Here is a 7,835-nt window from a genome sequence, read left to right on the forward strand (position 1 = left end):
TCTATATCCAGGCAGCACTCCACCTAGTTTTTAAAACATCTTTTGAGGAAAAATATCTGATTATAAATAAGGAGAGCAAAGTTGTGGATAAATATTCCAGAACTATAGCTAATCAATTCTGAACACATAAGACACAAGCATCTCACCAAGCTGGTGCATGTATAGAATCCAACCCTAATTAGCTCTGTGTGTGAATTTTGGATTGCTGAAAAACCATGTGTTGTTAATTTAATAAATCTTCATTAATGTTGCAGGTAACAGTGACTGCCACAAGAGCCATTACAAATTGACCCTTTTCAAATCCTCATAATCCCGCACTGGAGAGATATACCTAATTTGGCTCATTAAAAGTAAACATTGATTGACAGGACCACTGGGATCCTCAAAAGGGCTGCGCGGTCAAAAAGAATCACTACATTCCTGATCTCCAGAGCATCAGCCAGTTGTTTGTTGCTGCTGCCATGGTCCACACAATCAGCAGGAAAATAGCTGACAGCAAGTAGTGCATAAGGTAGCAAGGGAGGGTGTGGGGTTATGTTTGCAGGTAAAAGGCCTTAAACATGGCACATAGGCACGATCAGGTCACATTCACTTTCACATTGCTGGTGTGCAACATACACCACAAATAAATACGGAGATATGGGAATTAAGGACCTTTGAACTGTGATTTACTCTTGTTAAGACTTTGGGGATGTTTCTGCAATGTTTAGGTTTTGTAAGTCATTAGCACCTGTGCAAAATGAGTGTAGGAAAACAGGGGCAAATCAATAGTATATTACATAGGCATCAGTAATTACACAGCAGTGGAGAACTGGGCCTTGGGACTTTTCAGTTATTTTCTGTTTCAAATTATGTTCAGACACCATTTGGGAAATCATGTTTTAGTCAAACACCACGTATTTTGATTAGTGTGTGTCAGTGATAGGAAGGTAATCAAATAATATGGATCTTTCTTAAAAAAATCTATCAGTCTCTAAATCTCTATTTCTGAGTCCAAGCCAAAAAAAAAATTTATTAGCAGATTACATAGCTTGAATGTTTCTCTCTGGAACGCCCATGTCACTTTGAATGCTCAGACTTTGCCCTGGACATCTAATTCAATGCACAAATTTCAGTGTGTAATTTGCCTGCTTTTAAAGTCAGACTCCAACATTTTCTTCCATAGAACACATAAACTTATTTAATCCTTCTGTATTCCAGAACTACACAGAGACATGAGCACTTTAATGACATCCAAAAACCCTGCTGCACATCGGGAGAGTTCTGGTAACTGTCTACATAAGTGTTCCTAGTGTGCAAGACAACAAACAATAATGTGACCTAGTGTAGATCTCTCAGATCAGCGTCAAATAAGTTGAACTATCTCTTAGTTGCCATGATCAGTGAGAGCACACATGAGCAGTTACTCTGGACCTGCCAGTGTGCAGTCACTTGCTCAGCTGCCAGAGTTGCATGGCTTGTCTGAGCCCTTTGCGTCATCTGCTGCCTTTAGTTCTCCTGTACCAAAAATCTCTTGGGTGACTAGGAGCCACAGGAGGTTGTCCCAGTTTGTCCCCCACTGCTTGCTCTGGTTTCTCATGGATGCATGAAGCCCAGATGCAGAGACATTCCCATGCAAGGATACAGCAGCTCTGCCTCCTCCAGGACAGAGGGCAAACACTTCTGTGGGGCTGCGGTGGAAGCCTGGGAGGCACTTCATGTTTCACTGCAGCTTGAATGTGGTAAAGAAGTGGAAGTGTCAAAAAAGATTAGTGTGTCAGTGGTTAAAAAGATTGTGGCATGAAGGGACTGAGGGCTGCCAAAACCAAAATAACAAGCAAATGTCTCTGAAGGCACTCCTGATGCATCATTTTGACAGATGTGCAGCTCTTTGTTAAATGTAAGTAACAGGGGGGAGGGAGCTCTTCTGCAACGACCTTCCTGGCCTGGGATTGGGAGTAGATTTGGAATGGACTGAGCAGAACTTGTAGTCAAAAACAGCTGCCTTCATCAGATCAGAGAAGTTTCTGGCAGTCTGCCACTGCACCCGTGCAAGCAAAAGGGATGGGTCTTAACACGCAAATAACACATCTTTTGCAGATTCGGACCTCAGCAGGACCCATGGGTTTGGATATTGGTGACCGTGTGGCACTCAGCATGCGAATCCTCCCCTCTGACCCACTGTTGGAGGATCTGCACTGTCGCTGGAAAATGCCTGGATACTCCTAGCTTGAAGGTTTGGAAACTCCTGCCAGGAGCTCACAGAGACCCACCGCAGGCCGCTGCTAGCGGCCAGTATTCCTTAGCTCCCTTTGCTGACAATGGGGATGGAGACATTTATTCAGAAGACAGGTCAGTTCACTCTCTGAATTCAACCCTTTCCTCCCATACTTGTGTGAGGAGCACCAGAAGAAGAAGTTTCCACCTTGACCAAGCAGAAACGCTCTTCCATTCCTGCTTTCTCCAGTCCACCACCCTCCCAAGGATCCTGCTCGCAACCAGCACCCACTTTGGCCCAGACTTACCTCTCTTTATGGCTTAGTCTAAGAGTTGTGCTGTGGGACTGCGAGCTGTGTCTGACAGGGGTGCCTCTGTATTTTTGCTGCACCTCTGAGGTGTGCTGTGCATCCTTCTGCTGCTCTCCGTACCTCCGCCTGCCTGGTGGGTGAGCTCCAGACCATTTGCCAGGAACGCGAAAGCCTTGAATGGCAGACGGGATATCTTACACTTCTCAGACAAGTGCTTTGTAGGAATCTGACAAGGTAATAGTGAAAAAAATTAAAACCCACAAAGGTAAACACAGTTTGTTATTATTGTCACTTGTGTTTCTGCCTGATTTCTTTGGAGTTGGTTTCCTGACAAAATAGAATGAAACCACTATGCTAGATGTGCATCACAGCCTGTGCAGTGCATGGGCTGCCTGCTGCTTCGCATATATTAATTGAGAAATCCTTGGGCAAATTGCCACTCAAACCACAACATTGCTGACAAATTCAGCAGTTGCTGGTACTCCAGCTGCATGCAAAGAAGCTGAACGAGACTGATTACTCTGTGCAGCTATATCTGCAGAAGGTTGATTATATGGTTTGCCTCCTAATTAAACATCTAAACATCCATTTATCGAGGAAAGTGAAATTGAGGAATCATAGTTTACAGCAGCCTTGTGTGGAATAAGAGAGCCAGTGTGGAAATTCCTGGACCACAAGGACATTATACTGGCCAAGCCCTCTCCAAAAATCTGTTTGGAGCTCACATGCAGTTTGGCATAGTGAATGTGTCCTAAACCTTGTCAGTCTTTCATGAGCAAGGGGGAAATTAAATCACATGTGGAAGAAGCAAGAAAATCAGCTTCTGTATCAGCTTCTGGTATGGACTGGGATGGAGCTGTGATCATGAGCAGGACATGCCACAGCATCGTGTCTGCTGGCAGCGTCGCAGGGACTGCTCGACAAGCAGCAGAGGGACTTTCCGAAATGATGCCTCAGTGGAATGAAAACCTCTATCCCAGCAATCACTCCAGTCACTCCTGAAGGACTGAGAGCAAGAAGCTCAGCACTTAGAGGAAGAGAGGCAAGGGGGAGGGAGGGAGAACTTCGTCTGTAATGTCTTTTTTCTTGTTCCCTCACTGTCTTGCCTCTCCCTGACGCTGAACCAGACATTTGCAAGCACACCCAAACACAGAAATTACCATATGAGCTCAGCAGGATATCTGGGAATGATTTTCCCCATCACAGCTACGCATTAGGTCTCATCCTAATCTTTAGCATTTAAATAGTATTATTTCTGATGTGAATAATTAAAAATCAAAGTAAAATGGCTCTACCATTTCTTCTGTGGAAGAGCTGTAGAAGATAAAGGATGTTGCTGTGAGAATAAATGACTCTAAACTAGCCATCAATAACATTAAACGTGATGATTTGAACAAGAGAAAGTCTGAAAAAGGTTTCTGATGGATGCTGAGGGCTGAGAGTTACTACGTTGTTGTTTGTGTGAAGGCTGGTGTATTTCTAAATGAAATTGTGTGATATGATTGCCTGTAACAGTGGGATGGATTTAATGCCTGGTGCATCCTTTTGCATCTAGGTCACCATTCAGCAACTGTTTTTTTAACAACTGTCATTTTGAGAAAACACAATCTCCATGAATGATGTTAATATCCTGTCTGATCAAAAGGTGCTAGGGAAAAAAAGTCACTAACAAAAAAGAACCAAAAAAATCTTTTATTTCAGTTTTATTTCACTTGGGTGGAGTCCTGCCTTGGTGGTAGTATTGGTATTACTATTGTTGTTGTTGTTGTTGTTATTGTTGTTGTGGCGGCTATTATTATTCACCTCAGCTAAGTCACTTGCACAAGCGTGGTACAGTTGATGGAAACGGGGTGAGTGAAGGGTTGATGGAAAGAAAGGCTGAGCAAGATCAACATCACTGAGATGGTGATACCAAGAGTGAGGGGAGACATATTAAGGAAGTCGTCTGGGGTTCAAGGGAGGACTGAATGAAGGAGGCAGGTCCTGAAGGTGAAGGTGGCAGATACAGTTAAGCTCAAAAATTGCTTTCCTGTGCCTTCCATCCCATTGGTTGCTGAATATACCAGAACAGTCCTGAATCACTCAAAAAAAATATTAAAAAGACCCAGAACATACCCCACAGAACCTCAAACTACTTGATAGCTTTCTTCTTGGGTAACAGCTGGTGTGTTTGTCCCTTATGCCCATGGCAAACTGAGGACAGGTGTCTCAGCTGGCTGCTCCAGCAGACCGTCACCCTCCCCACAGGCCAACGATGGTCAGCTACTCGTGCGATTCAAGTACACATTTTAGCTGCATATTTAAAAGCCAGTTTTCCTCCTGGTCTTTCTGAGATCATAGTTATTCCAGTCTGGACTAGAAACGGAAACTTTGCACAAGCCTCTCTAAGAACAGGTTAGAATTCTCTAACAGACAATGCCTTCTTTAAATACAAAGAAGGAAAACTAGCTTTTTTGTTACACTTTTTTGAGTTGTGTGATTATTCTGCTTTATGATCATGCTCAAGTTCATGTTTGGGCAAGTTGATCTAAATTAGCACCTTTCATTGCATTTAGCAGCTCTACTTCCATTTGTAGCTGAAGCCAGACGAGGATCTATTGAATTGCTACTCAAAAGTCCACCTCTTACTTCAAACATAAGACCTAACCTCCATTTTCCATACAGCTCTTTGTTAGAAAAAAGGCCACCGTATAAACACAGCCCATCATTACAGTGTCTGTGGTAGAAAAGATGGTATTTTCAAAATTAAGGGGATGATATAAGCACCAAATGATTAGGACAAGGCACAATCCATTCACGGCAAATATATACATCTTAGCTCCAAATGTAGTGGTGAGAAGAATCTGTTGCATATCAGAGATGAAAAGAAATGACAAAAATAATGAAACAAATTGCACAGTACTGGGTTGTTAAATATTATTGCCCTATGAGGAGCCTAAAGTAAGTAATATTAAGAGCTGACTATATGTGGCTTTCTGTAAATGACAAGCATACGGTTTAAAGGAAACAGTAGTCACTTGAAGTTATCAAGTTTATGTAAATAAAGAAAACAGATACAATAGAGTCTTTAGAACAAGTTTCTCTAAGAATAAAGCAGGCCACAAATGGTTCAGTAATTCCCAAGGAGCTGGCTGGGGCTGATTGTGCTATTTAAGCAATGTGTCTCATAGGTTACTAATGTGAGCAACAGTCTGCCTGCTGCATTTTAAATTACCAGCCACTGCCAGCCCATTGTTTTATGCGATTCCTGCTCTGAATATATATATTTATTCATAAATATCTGGCTGTTCAGTGAGTCTCCCTCCACCTTGTGGAATTCACTAAACAGTGTGCTTCTCTAGCCAACTCGCACCAAACATGCCCTGCACAAGTGTCTATGAGCTTCCTTCAGATGTACCAACAAAGAATCATAAAATCATAGAATGCTTTGGGTTGGAAGGGACATTTACAGGTCATCTAGGCCCTACCTACCTGCAGTGAGCAGGGACATCTTCAGCTAGACCAGGTTTCTCAGAGCCCCGTCCAACCTGGCCTTGTATGTTTCCAGGGATGGGGCATCCGCTACCTCTCTGGGCAACCCGTTCCAGTGTTTCACCACCCTCATGGTAAAAAAACGGTCACTTCTGACCTGTAAATCCTGAAAGACATTCAAAAATCAGTCGTTAAATGTTGCAGTTGGTCACCAGACCTCTGTCAATAGCAGAAGGGCTACAGCGATGTTTGAAGAAGCAGGAGGGATAACACTCCAGCCTGAGACAGGCTCCTCCCCCGGTTGAGAACTCAGGTTAGAAACTGCCCTCGGGGACATGGCTTGGTTTGTCATAAGCTAGTGTCACAGCAATGGCACTAGCACAGTCCCAAACTGAATGCATGCTCTAAAATGCTGTTATCCGAGGTAATTTCCTGCACCGCAGGTTTCACTGACTATGTAAAAAAAGGAGACTTTCAGCAAATGAACACCCCCAGTGAAGGAACGGATGCGCTGCAGAAGTGACATGGTGGCTCTCCACAAACACCACCAGAGCTGAGCATATGTGAGCCAGCAGCAAGTGACCTGCACAGTGTTAGTCCTGCAGGTAGCAGTGGTGTCAATGAAACAGAGACATTGGGATGGGGGATCTGACCATGATCTCCCTCTGTGCATGGACAATGAGCACCGCGCTGAGCCCATGGACCAGGAGCAAAGCCAAGGCTCCCAAGAACGAGAGGCCACCTCTCCATCGCATAACCCACCAGGAAAGGGGGTAAAGGCAAGAAGGAGGATCTATCCCCCTCTTAATAATAAGCATTATAGTCATTCTGAGGACTGGACGGTGATGAAGCAATCATAATAGTGATCAGCTGCCAGATGATGTTTGCAATGCTGTGACACTGCGTCCAGATCTGAAAATTTCACCATGCAACACCACCCTCAGCCAGGGGATCATGCCAGGAGTAAAAGTCCCAATAAAGAACCTCATGGCCTGTGCTGAAAAAACGGGGATTTCATAGGGCTGATAAGACTAAGGATTAATGCCTCTTTTTTCTCTTTTTCACTTGTGTCCTGTGTTTGAACGAGAGTTGAATGCTTTGTGAGATGAAGACTTCAGCATACAGTGAATTTCTGAGCAGAGTTATTACCTTTGGTGCCTGGAGCAAAAGCGCCCCTTGGGATGTTTGACAGGATATAATGTCTGACTTGATGATGGAAACAAAAGAAGTCCTCTCCATGGCAGATTTAGTCTCTTGAATTTACTGATAATGCACTCTCTTCCAATAAATCACAATTCCACTTCACCCTCTCACGTGGCTGTTCTGTACACTGATGACATACACGGAAATGCAAATCTACTATAAAAGTAAAAGAAAATGTAAATTATGTTCTGATAAACAAAGGGAGGCTCAGAAGAGGGGAAAGAGCCTTGGTTTATATTTAAAATGAGCTCTCTGAAATACAGTTACAGAAAGAGATGTAAAGAGGTGCCAGTGCAGGGCACACACAGCTCACCTGGGCAGTTCTGCTCCAGGACTTAGATATGCAGGTTAGTTTGCACTCTGGTAAATCCTCCTTGCCTTTCCCCTTGCAGTCCAACAAATTCAAAGTAAAGAACTCACATTCAGTGAAAGGTCACCTTGAAGAGATCTACCCCTCCCATACCTCCCAGCAACAAGTGTCAGAATGTCATTCTGGCCTTCAGGAAAAAAGTTTTCTCTGGCAGAGCATAGCATAGGGGTGATCCAGCTGGCTGGGTGGAGGCATCTGCGTCAGAGCTAGTCCTGCATGCTATGGGGGGGAGGAACAGGCACCTGCAGGACAGGACTCATCTGATGCTGATGTAGACTTTTAAA

Source organism: Opisthocomus hoazin, chromosome 7 (genome assembly GCF_030867145.1).
Source record: "Opisthocomus hoazin isolate bOpiHoa1 chromosome 7, bOpiHoa1.hap1, whole genome shotgun sequence".
NCBI lineage: Eukaryota > Metazoa > Chordata > Aves > Opisthocomiformes > Opisthocomidae > Opisthocomus > Opisthocomus hoazin.